The 16,476-nt window shown below is 42.1% G+C and overlaps 1 protein-coding gene across 4 annotated transcripts in view; it reads left to right on the forward strand.

Moving 5' to 3' along the window:
• Positions 1 to 16,476, forward strand: part of Me3 (malic enzyme 3) — a 174,309-nt gene that overhangs the window by 35,907 nt on the left and 121,926 nt on the right. The gene's annotated exons all lie outside the window — the stretch shown is intronic.

A 16,476-nucleotide genomic window follows, 5' to 3' on the forward strand; every position in this document is an offset into this window, starting at 1 on the left:
CAGAGACTCACACTCCAGTCTGTCTGACCTCAAAGGCCATATGCTGCTCAGTCATGAGCTGGCAAAGCAGAGCTTGGCTGCTTGGTGACAGTGGGGGCTTCCTGATGATGAGAATGAGGCATACAATATTCTGTGTGTTTTATCTGTCCTTAGAGTTATCCAGAAAATGTGATCAGCTACAGTTCTCACTTGGTGGTCATGCTACATCAAAATAAAATAAAATATAATATAATAAAATAATAAAATAACTATACTCCATTGTCACCAAACCCAGGGAGCCCATCTCTGAAAATGACTTTCCTATACTTGTTGTATTGACTATTGCTAGTGTCTAAGGAAGATTTCAAGATGGGAATGGGGATTGTTGGGCTTTTTATATCACATGCTGTTCAAGCATGTAGGTTTCCTTCGATGAGAAGACTAAAGAAACATTTCATTTAAAGCCCTGAGAAGGAAGCAAATATTCCTTCTAGCAAATTTGGACATAGCTAAATGGTACTCCCTCACCCCAGGCCAATGTTCTTCTTCCTTCCTGCATCTAAGTCCTGTCTCACCGCTCTGCCACAAAGGCCAGACACTTGTTGAACTGCTTGTGGAACAGTTTCTCAAGGCACTCCAAGATTTGGTTTTCAGAGTAGCCCATTTTTTTTCATCCTCTCCCACTGATGCCAGAGTAGAAGTTCATTCAAAGGCATCAGAAGGCTATACAAGAAGGCAGAAGTGAGGGAAATGCAAGCACATTCATTCTGAAAGCTCAAGCCAGCAAACAAAATCATTTTAGTCAGTACACCAAGCTAACCTTCATACTGGATGGTTTTTTCAAACCAGCGAATTGATCTTGGGTATCTTCCTGTAACTAGACATCTCTGGTGCTCTTCTGAACAACAGCAGTGTCAACAGCCTCGTTGAATCAGAGGGGAGAGAATAGAGGAGGTCTCAGAGCTGTTCATGAAGTAAACATTCTTCCGACTGGGTTCTGTGTATTGGCTCAGAGAGAAGTATCAGAGCATCTACAAATTTCATGGGTGCTGCACATGAAAGTAAGCACTAGCTCCCCTGGTTATAATAAAACCATGCTTCATCTCAAAGCAAACAGAAAGTGGGAGATTATGGAGGTGCTGACAGGATGAGGTGGTGGATTTCAGAAAGGCCCAGGCGAATACTGTGACAGAGCTCTGGAAGCTCTCAGCATCCTCCAGTGTTGCTCTTTTTGTTAATAAGCCAACTTCTACACAGTGTCCATACATGCTCATGCTAGAGTTCCACTTTCAAATAGTGCAGCATACACCCATAATTCCAGTTTGGGGAGCCTAAGCAAGAGGCTCATAAGTTTGAGGCAAGCATGAGTTCCAGCCATCCTGGGCTCACATGGAAGCTCTAGCTCATGCATTTCCAACTGTGGTCCATGGACCCCCTGATCTCTTGGTAAAAATTCAGTTGCTGGGGCTTTTTTTTTTTTGAGGTCTGTTTGATTGAATTTTTTGAGGCAAGGTCTTACTGCATATCACAAACTGGTCTTGAACTCATGGTCTGCCTTGGTCTCTCAACTGCTGAGATTGCAGGTAGCTACCAGTATGTCTCAGAAGGGCTTCACCCTTAGCTGAATCAAGAATCACTCGGGTCTCTGAAAAGCCCCATGTTGTAATGGACAGGAATTCCCATCTCTGAGAACACAGATTATGTGGCAAAGAACCTTCTATTTTATGTGCCCTGTGACTTTGAAGATGTCATTAAGTACGTTATTTTGGTTCTTGACTCTTTCTACAATGGTGACCCTATTTATCTATCTCCTATGACAAGAAAGTATGTGTTGTATTTATTAATGACTCCCATTGATAGCATAGTCTAAAACCAGAACGGCTGAGATTCAGTCCTCTCTCTGTTACAAAGTCTTGCATGACTATTGCCACTGTTAATCCTGAGATTTCTTTTTTCCAGAGAAACCAAATTCATCATTTTGGGCCACATTTAAAGTAAGCTTTACTAAATATTAAATACTGACCGAGAGATGGACTGTAGTCAGGACCATTCCCCGGAACTTCCTGCCTGAGAATGGCCTTGAGCCACATGTTGCAGGGACTTATAAAGACAAACCTACAGGCTACCATACTTTCCCACGATGCTCTTATTTCCCAGAACTAAAACTTCCAGTATTCCAGGAAGTAACCTGGTTCTTTGGCAGGTGAGGCTTACAGGTTAGTTTGGGGCATTACAGCAGACCTTAACTCTTCTGCTTTCTCAGCTCTTTCCTTCATTAAGTTGTAGTCTCAAAAAAAAAAAAAAGGAATAAACAATAAATGCTTGGAATAGGTTCTTTATTGCATATTCTTTCACAAGTCCTTCAGCTGCCCTATTGTACTCTGGCCATGCAGACATTATTAATCAATCAGTGTCTTCTTGAGCTTGGATGATTCAATTTAATACATAACACAAAACCACAGGCATTCACCAACAATTTTTTTGAAGCTGATTCCCAATCAAAACTTTAGCGTCTCTAGACTACATTACCCAAGAAGTTCGTATATATATACATACATATAGGCTCTTGTAATGAGAGACTAGAAATTTTACTTTTCATTTCAAATATTCATGGTTGTTCTTATGTGAAAGTTTATTCAAAGACCCCAGTGAGGAGCTACACTCATGTGGTCCCGATGATTTAGAGCCTGAGGCAGGAGAGTCATGAGTTTTGAGGCCAACCTGGGTGATGAATATATAAAGCTAATTTGCTCAATATAAATGTTTTATAATCTGCTTTAATTCAAGTCTCATGCTGAGCTCCCCACCACATCCATTTTTCTAATCTAAGTTATAATTTGAATGTTGCTTGTCTATAAAACCTCTCAGCATGTTCTATTAAACTCTACTAAGAGGTTAGACACTAATTTAGGTCTGCTGGAATTCAGATACAATCCTACTCATAAAAACAAGTTTAATGTTTGGGAACTTGTTATAGTGGGAAAGGTCCTAAGTTTAAAAAATAGTTTGAGTGGTCAGGCATGGTAGCACACACTTGTAATCCCAATATTTGTGGGGCTGTAGTGGAAAAATCACAGAAAGTTTAGCCACGGACTATCCAGAGAGAGCCCGTTGCAAATATATATGCAAATTCCTTTTAAAGTGATGAAACCAGTCCTGGCTTGATTACTCAAGAGAAAATTCTCAGGCCAAGTGTTCTACATTTTTTGCTTAAGAAATCTCATAAATTAGCTAGGACCAAGCACACCAAGTAGTTTCTTTTGTCTTGTTTTATTTTCTTCTAAAACAGTGCAATTAACCTTCATTGTTCTTGGGTGTCACAAATTCTGTGCCAATAGAAACAATATTCACTTTCCATTGACTTTCGGCCTGGGTAGAATTGCTCAAAGTGATGGTTTTCTCCTTTTAGTAACCTCATAGAATTTTGTACTAAGATGGAAAATTAATAAAGCAAATAGACCAAGAATTTTTTTTCCAAAGCCATGGGGAGAAATTTGGAGATGGTTAGAATAGGTGTTTTGGTGGGTGTTTTTTTTTTTTTTTTCCTTCTCCCTTTGGTCTGGGCACTTCACTGAGAGGCTTGAAAGAATTCCTTGACATCAACTGACCCCTGGATCCCAACCTAGGCCTTGTTTGGGAGAAAACCGCCTCTCCAGGAGCTTGAACAGAGCTGTGTTTTTTTTAACCAATCACAAGCCCGAGAAACCTCGCAGTGTGATGGGAAAAAATGCTCTGAGATAAGAGACTGGGGTCAGGTGAAGCCAGTCTGGTAAAAAAAAAAAACAAAACACTTCAGTTGTAGAGCCCAGAGGTTGGCAAATTTAGCAAAGTGGTGGAATTCCTTCCTAACTGATCTGTCCCACGTACCGGATCGTCGTTCTGTGACGCTGTGTATCACGTGGTAGGGAAGCAAGGCATTTGCATCCCAAAGATCCAAGTCTAGCTCTGCCGACCCTTGTAAAGCTTAGGCACTCTCTTACCTTTACAATGGATCCTAACCAGTTGGGTTTCCGGTATCACAATTCACAACATGTGAGAAAAGAGCAAACTCTACAATGGCTGATGCCTTTTTTGATAAGAGAGCAAATGGAAAACTTAAAAAGCAAGCCGGAGTAAAAACAAAACCAAACCTTAAGTCACATCTTAGACCATTTCATGAGAGCAGATTGCCTCAGAGGGCTTCCTGGCACCAAACAATAAACAATTATTTGCTTAGAACACGACTTTAGAACATGACTACACTTAATGATAAGGCTGATCACATCTATTCCTTCTGCTTAAGGTCAGGAATATGAGTCACACACTTCACTTTAATAACCCAGTTACTGAACGCCTAATAAACGCCAGATACTGTGCTCAGGGCCATTGATTCAAGGGAAGATAAGACAAAATGTTTGTAATCTGGGGTAAAAAATAGATAACAAAGTGTTTTAGTTTTCAATTTTCATCCAAAAATATCAAAATTTAGCACTTCCAATGTCATACAATTATATCAGAAATTTTAGTTCCATGAAAAAAAAATTATCCCCTGGGTAAATGAATTGTTGCTATGGATTCTTTTTGTTCTCATAGCTGGAAGAACATTAATTAGCTAATCAGGCTCACACCCAAAAGATGAATTTGCTGCCCCTAATTAACGTATGATTTTTGGTCCACACCCTTCCTTCTCTCTACTTCCAAAAAGGATCACAGTGAAAAGCAGGGTCAAATTTTGTAGCCAAAAAGAAGCTGAAGTTAATCAATGCCATCTGTTTTAACCCTCAGTATAGAAAACAAGTGATAATTCAGCTTCAGTATTAGTCTAGTCTATAAACTTTCATATAGGTAGCTATTTCTGTTAAGAATATAATAATTTAGATTCTGTTAAGAATATAAATCTCCTGTTAAGAAGATTCCAAATTGTTTGACAAAGGCATATATTTGGCCAGGTCAACAACAAGTCAGACTTAAACTCCACTGATGTTCTTTATTTGAAATATATAGCTAGTGTATGTCTGTATGTCTGTATACAGATAGTTTCCCAACAACGCAGGGGCCTGTGGAGGCCGGAGGAGGGTGCTGGATCCCCTGGAGCTGGATTTACTGGAGTGACTGTGAACTGCTGATGTGGGTGCTGAGAACTAAACTCAGGTCCCCTAGAAGAACTCCTCATGTTCTTAACCACCGAGCCATTTCTTCAGCTCCTGGTATTGCTTCCGTGCTCCCTTTGTAAGAGCTTTGCATGGACAGTCTTCCCAGGCTTTCCCTTTGTATTAGCTCTCTATGCTCTCATTACACAGCTGATAGCACGGTTTTTAGAATGAGGAAACTGGAGGTATATGATACACGTATTAGATAGTCTGTGATGCTATGTCCTTTAAGAAGATCTGAACTCCAGCCCTTTCTTGAAGCTGTTTCCTCCAGGGTGAACCTTCCTCTCATGGAGAGATGTGGGAGGCTTATGGAACTCAAAAGAATGCCAAGGCCCTTTTCAGAGGTGATGGGGTAGCTGGGAGAAAGCTGTGCAAGGGTCTCCGGCCGAGAGCTTTCCTGCGTGCTCACCTAGGCAGGGGCAGGGTGTCTGGTGAGGCAGCTGCCCAAGTCACCTGTGCTCCTGTAAGAAAAGCCAGTAAACCCACTGACTCGCCAGGCTGGACTTAGACAAAAATGTTTCTTTGGTCTGTTATTGTCTTCTCTGGGGTCAATAAAAAAAATAGATCCCCACCCTGGAAAAGTCACACCTACCCTGTCCTCTAAGTTTGATTATAGTAAATAATTTGCTTCACCTAGAGCCACTCATAGGCCTCTACTATAGTTTGATATCAAACATTCTTCATTTTGCCTTTGTCATTTGGAGTCTAACTTTTAGATCAGATTACACATCTGTGCTACAGTTTAGCACCCAGAAAAAGAAATGTGTACGCGAAAAGGCCAGGGCATGCTTTTCTTTACTCTTTGGTTATTTTCCCTTCCCTGCTCACATAGCTTGTGGTTAAATTATTTTCCTTAGGCTTTCATACTAAAATAATTTGCCTTTGGACAGAGGCCAAGCACAAACCATTTTCAGTGCTCTGCAGGATTGTTTTTGTGAGCAGCCAAATGAAAGAATTTCCATGTCTTACAATGGACATTTTTAAGTTGCATTTTGTGGTAGTCGGGACTAGAATATGGGGGTCTCTTCAAATTCCTGCATGTTCTCACTACACCTACTCTTAGGAAATGACCCAACAACTACATAGAAAAATGAAAGTAATGACCCCCAAATCCCACATCAGTTCCCATTTCCAGACTTGAGTAATGGATCCTTTATGTTGAATCTAGAATTTTTTAATGAAGCTTTTTAGTTTTCTACTTTTATATAACCCTGTATTTCTAGTTCATAAAATTCTTAGTTAGCATAAAGAACCTAAAAACTGGAAAGACGCACTCTGACACTAAACAAATGGGTGCTTATTTGTGCCAGTCATAATGCTAATTATATCTACATCATTACTGTTATGATGTAGGCTATTGTCTTCGTATATAATAGATGAACTGAAGCTCAAAGAAATAATTGTCCAAGCCCGGTCAGCTATATCAAATGCTAGCTTCAGATGGACTCAAAACCAAACCAGACTGCAGGGTTCTTGTCCTCCATCTTTTAAAATTTTAGGAGTAGTTTATATTTACAGAGAACTTGTCCAAAGACTACAGAAAGCTCATCACACCTCTCAACAAGCTTCCTTAGGTTTAGCGCTTCTCTGGTGCATTAGTCAAAACTAAGAAAGTGATATTGCCCTGCTATTGTTAATTAAAATCCAGACTTCAGTTGGATTTCAACCCTCCCCCGCTATTTTTCGGTTCCAGGACTCCATGCAGGAGACCACAGTGTCTTTTACTGTGGTGTTCTTGGCATTTCCTTGTTCACAACCTTGAGGCCCCAGTGCTCAGAAATCCTGTAGCATAGCCCCTAAGTGTGTTTGCCTCATTTTATTTTTCTCATAATGAGACTGAGTTATTTCAGGGACAGGTTCTTAGTGTGTAGCCCAGGCTGGCCTGGCACTTAATTCTGTCTCAGCTTCCCAAGTTCTGGGACTACAGGCATGCCCCTTAGTACCAGACTCGCAACCCTTTTTCTAGCCACTTTCTGGTGCTGTCACTGTCACTATTAGACATGTTCATATTATAAACATATTCATGTTTCTATTTGTTATTCCATTTCAGAGTCTGTCAAGGTTTGAGATAGAGCCCTGGCATGACTTTTCTTTAAAGTTTATTTAAGACACTAATTTAATTGAAAATCCCAAGATGACTCGCATATTTCTATAATGATAATAGCAGCTTGAGAATTGGTGTCAGCACTAAATTCTTAGGGAAATAATGTTTTGAGTATTTTCATGTTGAAAATTGTTCTAAGAGAAGTAAGCTTAAATATCACAAAGAACTTTTCGGGGGGTCAGGGGAGTGATTGATAGTTATGATAATGAAACATTTAAAAGCACATAAATGCCTAACAACAGGAACATAGTTAAGTAAATTATAGCACATGTACAAAATGATGTATTATCAGCATCTTAAAAAGATGTTTAGAGAAGTGGGTCATAATATGGACACTATTTAGTTGAGGGAAAAGATATAATACTGCATTCCTCTTAGTTACAACTAACAACACAGGCATTGTCCAAAAGTGACTAGAGGAAAACACGGAAAATGTCCACAACGGCTGTCCTGGGGTGGTCAGATTTGACATTCTACTTTGTTCTAATTTTCCGTACATTCCATGCCATTAAAATTTTTCTGAGTTTGTACTGTGAGAAAAGAAAGATGGGGGTAGGGGGAGGCAGGGAGAGAGAGAGAGAGAGAGGGAGGGTGAAAGAAAAAGAAACAATAAAAAACAACAGCAAGACACCCTCAAAGGAATTTACTCCTAAGCCACTACAAGAAAATGTTGTGACTACAAAAGGCACGGTGATTGCATTAAAGAATCCTGGAGATAAGACCTATGCCTTAGGCCTGATTTCCACCGCCAAGCCACAGCACCACCAAGAGCAAGATACTAACATCTCCTGAGCAGAGAGAGCGGAAAAGAAGAAAGAGGTTCTCCATGGCACACACACCAATCCCCACACCACCACAGCACCGCAAAGGCAAGCACACACGCAGGCAGAGGTGAGCTCTGAGATATTAAGTAAGTCATTTTGCATCAAAGCCTCTATTTCTGCATCATTGAAGAGAGAAAAGTTAGCGACTGTTCCTACCTGGAGTTGAAACCCAATTAAGACAGTGACCATTGATAAGAAGCAGAAAACCAAGATACTTAGGTCTATACTAAGGGCACCAACCCTGAAAAGTGGGAGACCTGAATCTCTTGGAGATGGATGCTTTTCCATTAGGAGCCCTTGTTATCCAGTCATCCTACCAACAGCCTAAGAAAGGAAACGGGTCTTAGTCTGCTGATATGACACAAAAGGTCTCCTGGACTCAGAGAAAAATCATAATCCAGCCCTTGTGTGTTAATCCAAAATCAAAACAATTCAAAGGAGAGCAACCAGCATTAGAATCCCCACTCCACAATTTATTAGTAGAATCACTGGGACAAATTATTTAAATTCTATTCCCCAGTTCCTCCTTAGAGGTAAGAGATAAAAAACAAACAAACAAACAAAAAAAAAAAACAAAGACAAAAACAAACAAACAAAAAGCAAAACCATGGGGTTCTATTTCAATGTTCCAAACAGGGGGTTAGGAACACAGTGAGTATTCAGTGGATGGTAGGCAGATGATGGCCAATGTTACCTCTGCATCACAGGTGAGAAAGCTCTCAGAGAAAGCTTGGTGGGTTTTCCAAGATCCAACCTGTAGAATCAGGGGAGGAGGCAATGATCAAGGCTGTTGCTACCATCTCAACTTCCAGATGTCCCTGCTCCCTGATGGAGCAAAGCTCTTTTTTTTTAATGTGTGTGTGTGTGTGTGCGTGTGTGTGTGTGTGTGTGTGTGTGTAAAATTTTCTCTCAAAACAGAAAAGAGACAGTCATCTCTTTTCTGTTTTCTTCCAGGTTCATTGAGACACACTTGACCAAAAGCAATTATCTATACTAAAGGTGTACACTGTAATGACTCAGTACATGTCACACACTGTGATCTGACAGCCAAGCTGCTTGGCTTGTTCGTTCCCTTATGTGGTTACCCATCCCTGCCTTCATGTGAGAACATTAAGATCTACTCTCTTCCAAAGCCTCAGGCACACAGCGCTTTCTAATACTGTCACTTTACTGCGTCTCAGGCCCAGAGCGTCACCATTTTCCTAAGTTTGTGCCTGCCCAACAACGTCTCTCCAGACTCCACCTCTGGCAGCTGCAATGCTACTTTTAGCTTCTGTGACTGGATTTTCAAATTTCTCTTATATGTGAAATCTAACTTGATCCCTAAGAATCCAGTATTTATCTTCCTGAATCGGGCATAGTTAACTCAGAATAATGCCCTCCAGGTTTACCACATTGCCATAAATGTGGGTTTCCTTAAGCTTAATAATATTCATACGTATAAATACATATACACACACACATATATAGTGTGTGTTTGTGTGTGTGTGTGCGTGTTTGTGTGTGTGTAGCACATCTGTCCGCATCCATCAGCAGGCACTTGGGTTGCTTCCATTATCAGATGCCCACTTTTTTCAGATATGGTTTGTGCTGCTCTCTCGAGTGTGCAGTTGGGAAAACAAGGAGTCACCACTATTGCCCTTAGAGACTTTGGGGGAAAACAGTCCAGGCTCTAAGTTAGACCATCTCAGACTTTCTGATCCTAACTGCAGGCGACGAGTCAATCAGCCAGTGAAACTGTTCTGCAGTATAGCCAACCACAGTGTTTCCTCGGAGGAATAGGTAGTAGTATAGGGAAGAGATTGAGGGCAAGATCAAAAACTGTTTGAGGAATCATCTTGGCTTGAGGCAGCAGCTAGAGTTTGGGACTGTCCTGAGCCAGTGCCAAAGCTGCACAAGAACTGGCATTTCTGGCAAACAGTTTGGCAGGATTCTAAGCAGCAAAACACATGCCACACATACTGCCCACTTCCCATCAGCCAGCCTCATCTCAATTCTGAACTGCAGCAAGTGCTCATCCTTTTTTTAAAGCTCAGCTGTTATTCACATTTGCGAACACAGATCCTCCATCACAACCAGTCTGCCTATGAGTAGCAGACAATGGTCCCAACACACCCCCAGTCTGGAAGAGAACTGCAGGCGGCCAGCTGAATCATTCATTCAGTCACCGGGAGCAGAAAGGGCAGTATCTCTCCGTTTTCCCAGTGATGACCACAAAGGAAAGGCCCAGTAGAGCATTTTCACCAAGTCCAGGACCTGAGCCAGCCTCCCAGGGATCTTGGGATGGAAAGTGAATGTTCCCTTCTCACTCCAATCCTCTCTCCACCCTACCACGTTGTCCACAGCCTTACTCGTGTGCTGTTAGCAATGAACTCACATCTGCTAAATTCCCACGTTGTCTTCCTCATAAGTAGATTCAGGACAAGTGATCCTTTCTCCATGAGATAACTGGATAATGTTTCTTTCCACTGGGCCCTCCAAGCGTTTGGTTTCTACTTACAGATTACTTCTCTTAATTATGAAATAGTTCAGACATAGGAAAGGAGTATAACTGCCTTTTGGGTTTTGGAGATAATTCAGTTGGTAAAGTGCTTGCCTTCCAAACATGAAGATGTGAATTTGATCCCCAAGAATCCACGGGGCTGGGGAGCCAGGCATAGTGATGCATGCTTGTGATCCCAGCACAAAGAAGGTAGCCATCTGCCCCTCAGCCTTACAAGCCAGTCGGTATAAGCTATTGGCAAGTTGCAGGCCAGTTAAAGTCATTGTCTCAAAAGCAAAATAAACAAAAACAAAACTGTGAGTGTAGTTCAGTGGTAGTGCACGTGACTAAAATTAAAGATGGAGGCACCGGGGAACAGTTTGCAAGATTATCTTGTGACCACACACTGGTGCACATGTACACACAAATCGCATGGCTTAAAAAGTGGAATATTATCCTTGCATGCCCCGCCATTGCCCTCTCTGATCACATGTCCCTCTTTTCTGTGTTTCCTGATTCCCGTGAGGGTTTGTATGCTTTTACTACATATGTGGATAATCTTACATTCTTTGGTCATGTTTAAACATTTTTAAAACATGTCAAATGTAACTATTTTTCTTCAGCATCCTCATTCACAGGTGGGCTGAAAGGCCTATTTTAAGGCAAGACGCACTAATACACGTAAACAGTAAAATAACGCCTAGCATAACATGTGTGAGCCAACATTACCGTTATTTTTGCTTATTGTGTTCTGAGATGCGTCCATGCTATACATTTAGTTTTATTCAATTTATTTTAATCTCCTTGTACCAGTAAACTCAAATGTACTTCTCCATGCTTGCACAGAGGAACTTTGTTGTTCTTCCTAACTTTTGCTATTGTAAGCTATTTAGTAGTCAACATTTTTCCAAATGTTTCCTTGTGCATGGGCAAATCTTTCTGGTGGAGAATGGGCAATGTATATTCGTCAATGTAAATTAGCTCACCTTTTTATATTAGTGGGTTAGAGAGGTATGTGCACTTGTGTGTACAGGTTTTTATCATTCCTAGCTCCTTTTAGGCTCCTCAGAGAAAAGCCTAGTAGTATTCAGGCATTCAGTAACTACTTTAGCACATGTCCATCCTTTCCTTATATAGACACCGTGCAGGTCAAGGTGACAAAACGCAAATATTAACTAACAGAGCAGTACGTTCTTGAAGACAGACTGGATAGTCAGAACTGTGGTCCTCTGTGAGCTGAGGGGCCGATGTTCACTGGGCATTCATGCTGGAGTAAGCGCTGGTATACTTTTCATTCCAACAAATGCCTGTGGTCTCACTTGCTAGTGGGGCTCGCCACATCTTATCTAATGAGAAAGCGCTGCTTTATTGTGCTTAAGGGCTGAGAACCAAATTCAGATTCCTAAACCACACCATGCTAAATGTGTGATCTTGTACAAAGGACTTAACTTTGACAAGTTTTTGCTTCCTGGTCTGTAAGCCAGTGCTGTTTTAGGATCTACCTAAAAGAAGTTTCAGGAGAAAAATGCAAGTGTTTACTTAGTCCCAGACAGGTAATAAGTGTTCAGTGATTGCTGCTCCAATGGCAATGTTAATGATGTCATCTTCAGGCAAAGATGTGTGCCTTTCCAGGAGTCAACTCATCTAGGGAGTCATGGAATTTTTTCCTCCCTTCCTTACACTACAAATCCTCAGTTATAACTGAATTATCTTATTTCCAATCTCATGTTATAGGCTACAGCCTCTTCCATAAGACATGTACTCACAGTCTGTTCCAGCTCAGCCTCACTGTGTAGAAAATGAGAAAACTTTTATGTTGTTTAACGTTTTAAGCCCTTTTAAGTACATTATTTATTATTTTTTCTAGTTATTCTTTGAAAATTTCATAATGGATATAATGTACCTTAATTTTTTAACCTATAAATTTTGCTGTAATGAAAGGAAAGGATTGGATAGAACTTCCAGTGTTCATTTTATTATTGTTGTTGTTGTTGTTAGAGCAAGCAGTGTTAAGAGGCCATTTCCACAAGCGTATAGAGTGCTGTGAGCATGCTCGCCCCCACATTCCACTTCCCTAGCCATAGCCAATTCCCATTCACTGACTCTGCTCTTCATGTTAGAACAGGGTCCAAGCCCCAGAGCTCCATAGACAGCTGCGTGCTCCCACCTCTAGAGGGAGCCTACAGTGTGCTTGAGACCATCGCTCTGACTTCCAGGAAAAACCGTGAACATCACCTGTGGACATCACCAGAATGAGGGATCCTCAGACTAAACTCCAGGACCCTTTCCCAAATGCCATTCACACGCAGCCCAGACTGTTTGAATCCCATGAAAACTTAGTTTTTCTAGAACTGGATTTCACTGTAGAGTGGTCCTCAGCTCCCCACAGAGGTCCTGTTTAAGAATTTTTCCTAAATTAAGCAAGTGGTACAAAGACACAGAGAGAGACACAGGCCTGTTCTCTTGGCCTCTTTGCTGCAGCTGAACTTTAGAGTTAGGCTCGCTGTGGAATTTCTGGGGCCTTCAGTGCATGCTTGACAAACACCCTCTGGGTTCTTTGGTTCTTTCATGTGTTTATGTCACCCAAATTACTGCCAAGCAGTTTGGGAATAACCAACAGACACATACGGCTTGTTAGCACAAGAGACGCAGTGTTACAAGGCCATTTCCACACAAACGTATAATGACCTTGAACATGCCCATCCCCTTCATGCCTCTTTCCTAGCCATCTAGAGAATGATTCTGGAGCTCCATTCTCTTTCTGAAGGACAGACAGCAGATGAAAGCGTTGCTGCAGGGTCATTGAGTACAGTGGCAATTTGGCCTAGCACCATTCTCAAAGTCAGACCAAGGACACATGGAGTTTATTGCAAGACCAACTTCGGATCAAAAACAAAAACAAAATTATTTGTTAAAAATCACTGAGTTCAGTGGTGTAGCCACTGCTACACTCCGCATACTCCAGTACAGAATCCACACTGTGCTGCTGTAAGCAGCCGTGAGTAAACTCAGACCATCACACACAAAAGGTATAAAAGTGGTACGGAACTTACTGAAAATAAGTGGGGAGATTAGAAGTGGTAATAGGGTGAATATTAGCAAAATACATTGTGTACTTGCATGAATCATGAAAGAAAAAATAAAATAAACTTAGAAAAAAAACAATGACTGCTGTATCTCTGGACAGACTCAACTGGAAGCTGGAAAACATAACATCACAGAAGGAAGGGGAGAGAATGCTCCACCTCTAACGATCTAAGAACTTACTTCCTGGTTCACTCTTTTCTAAAGAGATAGATTTGGCCCCTTGTGGATATTTTTCCCCTCTAGAAAGACAAAAGGCCAATGTCTCAGCTCATTGGTTTGTGAACAGCACTGTGAAATCAGAAAGAAATGATTAATGGTGTGCAAAGCGGGAGAGGGAGGAAAGATGAAGTTAAGGAAGGTTGCCCAGTGTGCTGAGTGACAAGAAGAAGGACAGAGGGCAGCAAGGGTGTGAGAACACGAAAGTGCTCGGCTCATTGGAGTTACGATGGGTGTCCTGGAACGACTTGACTCGATGCCATTGGGGTAACAGTAGGTATAGAGGTTAAAAAGTTAGGGTGAATTCCAAGCTCTTTAAGGCCGAGTCTGGCATGGCTCTGAACCAGTTGAAACGGAGACCAGCCAGTTCAGATCCCTGTGAAATGCCAGGCAACTATCAGGCCTGCCAGGGAGCCCCAGAAGTGACTGCTGGCCAGATCATCCTAAACAAGGAGAAGTACAGCCACATTTGCAATTGAGATCATGCCTTGGGGAGGCTGGGTTGCTAACTGTCTTAATGGCTGTGAATGTGTGAAGCTGATAGAATTTACTTAGCAAGTCATTTCAAAATGAAATGCTGACTGGAGTCGTGAAGCCAGCTATGGAAAGAAGCTTGCACTGCAGTGGAGGGTGGTAGCAGCAGCAGCAGCAGCCATAATAAAGCCCACAATGGACCAAACTAAAACATGAGCCTTTGGCTTAAGAGGAACACAACTTTATCTCCTTTTCTTGCCATTAGTACCAGAGTGACTTTCAGGCAAAGCCTAGTTTGGCATTGACTGATGAGTTTATTTACCACAAACAGCCTCTGCCAATTTAGGTTTCCTTTTTATGGTGATACATGGGCTGAAAATGAAGAAGTGGGACTGGTCGAGACAGGAAGGTAAACGTCACTTAACTTAAAGCAAGATTTTTTTTCAGACAAACGACCTCTAAGTCGAGTGATCGCCGAGCAGAGGCACCATGTCGCCATACTGAAGTTCCTCTACTCTGTGGAGTGGGAGAGTCATCAGCACTGTGGACTAAGGGTCACTTTCCAGGGTGCAGTGAAGGGTTTTCCATTAGACTGAGCCCTGAGCAGCAGCTGGGGACCACTAGTCACTGGGTTGTCAGGGATGGTTGTTGTCAAACTCCTGGAGCATAATGAGATGCCTTTTGGAGGAATGTGATGACACCCGAAGCACCCTGAGACATTTTCCAGGGGCAGGCCATGGCTATCCTTTAGGACTGGGCCAGTGTTCTGGATGGCACTTGTATGTTCAGCTCCAAGTGGCCAGAGGTGCCCTTATCTCTTTCGTAGTGAGCTATTGCTGGCAAAGCTGACCCCACTTTACCAAGCTCTTCTAACCCAGGTCTTGAGATATTTTCCTAACTCGAAGGCACACAGCATGTCAAAGGCCTAGCGGGTAAATGCTGTACTTGGAGTCAAGCATGTGACTAGGGGTAACTGACTCTCTGTCTCCATGGCTGTGAAAGTAACCCCCTTCTGATTTGTGGCTGCTGCCACGCTCCCATTGGGCCTTAGGGAGAGCATTACAAGCGATTGGTTAATGAGCCGATCGTTGCTGTGTAAGGATCACTTGACAGTGTTGTTATTCTCATTGGTTCAGACGGCCCTGGGAGGGAAGAAAAGCAGTCTTCCCTCTGCAACATGAGCTCCTAGGGCTCGCCATTAGAGAATGGATGTCAAAAGCTCTTAGAAACAACAAGGAGCTGGGATGGGGTTGGGGTAGGATCAGTGGGTAAAATGCTTGCTGTCCAAGCATGAGGATCAGAGTTAAGAACCCAGAGCCCACGTAAAAGCTGTGTGGGATAATCTCAGCATGCCTCATAAGACATGGGATCTTTAAGGCAAGCTGGCTAGACAGACTCACCAAAATTGTGAACCCTGAGTTCAGCAAGAGACCGTATCTGACATAAGGGAGAGAGTAATCAAGGAAGATATCAGATGTCAATTTCTGGCCTCCACACGCATGCACCTACACACATAACCAGATGCCTACAAACACACACACATGGACAAGCACACAGAGAGAAAGAGGAGGAGGAGAACAAGGGCAATGAGGAGGGGGAGAACAAGGACATGGAGGAGAGGAGAGGGTGATACTAATTAAGGAGGAGTGAAAGACAGTCAGTTGTCTTGACAGCCATGGGAGACCCATTGGGGTGGTGGTGTTGGAAAAGGTAAAAATCTGTCAACAGAAGATCGCTGAAAGAGAACTAATGTCAGAAATTGGAAGAAAAATAATTGTGGTCTTTGGATTCCTGCTGTTTGGGTTTGAGTCCTAGCTCCTCCTCCTCCTCTGACTGTTTCTTGTCCATTCCATCTGTAAAAAGGGCATAATTTTAAATAAATATAATTTAAAGGGTTGTTACAAATACTCAAAATGATATAGTTAAACAGAGCTGAAAATAGAAAACACCAGTGGAAAGTAATCATTCCTTGGGGGAAAACTGACTTCGTTGTAACACAACCTGATGAGGCCTATCAGGTCTCATCAGGACTGGTTGCATTGTCTTCCTGTCTGGCCTGGTAAGGCTGCTCCCCACTCAGGTGGAGGTGATCAAAGGGCCAGAACTGTTGCTGAGACCCATCTGTGAAATGCAAGGCCAAGAGGGAGGCCAAGGTCAAGTTTAAGGAATGGTACAAGG

Source organism: Meriones unguiculatus, chromosome 14, assembly GCF_030254825.1.
Source record: "Meriones unguiculatus strain TT.TT164.6M chromosome 14, Bangor_MerUng_6.1, whole genome shotgun sequence".
Taxonomy (NCBI): domain Eukaryota; kingdom Metazoa; phylum Chordata; class Mammalia; order Rodentia; family Muridae; genus Meriones; species Meriones unguiculatus.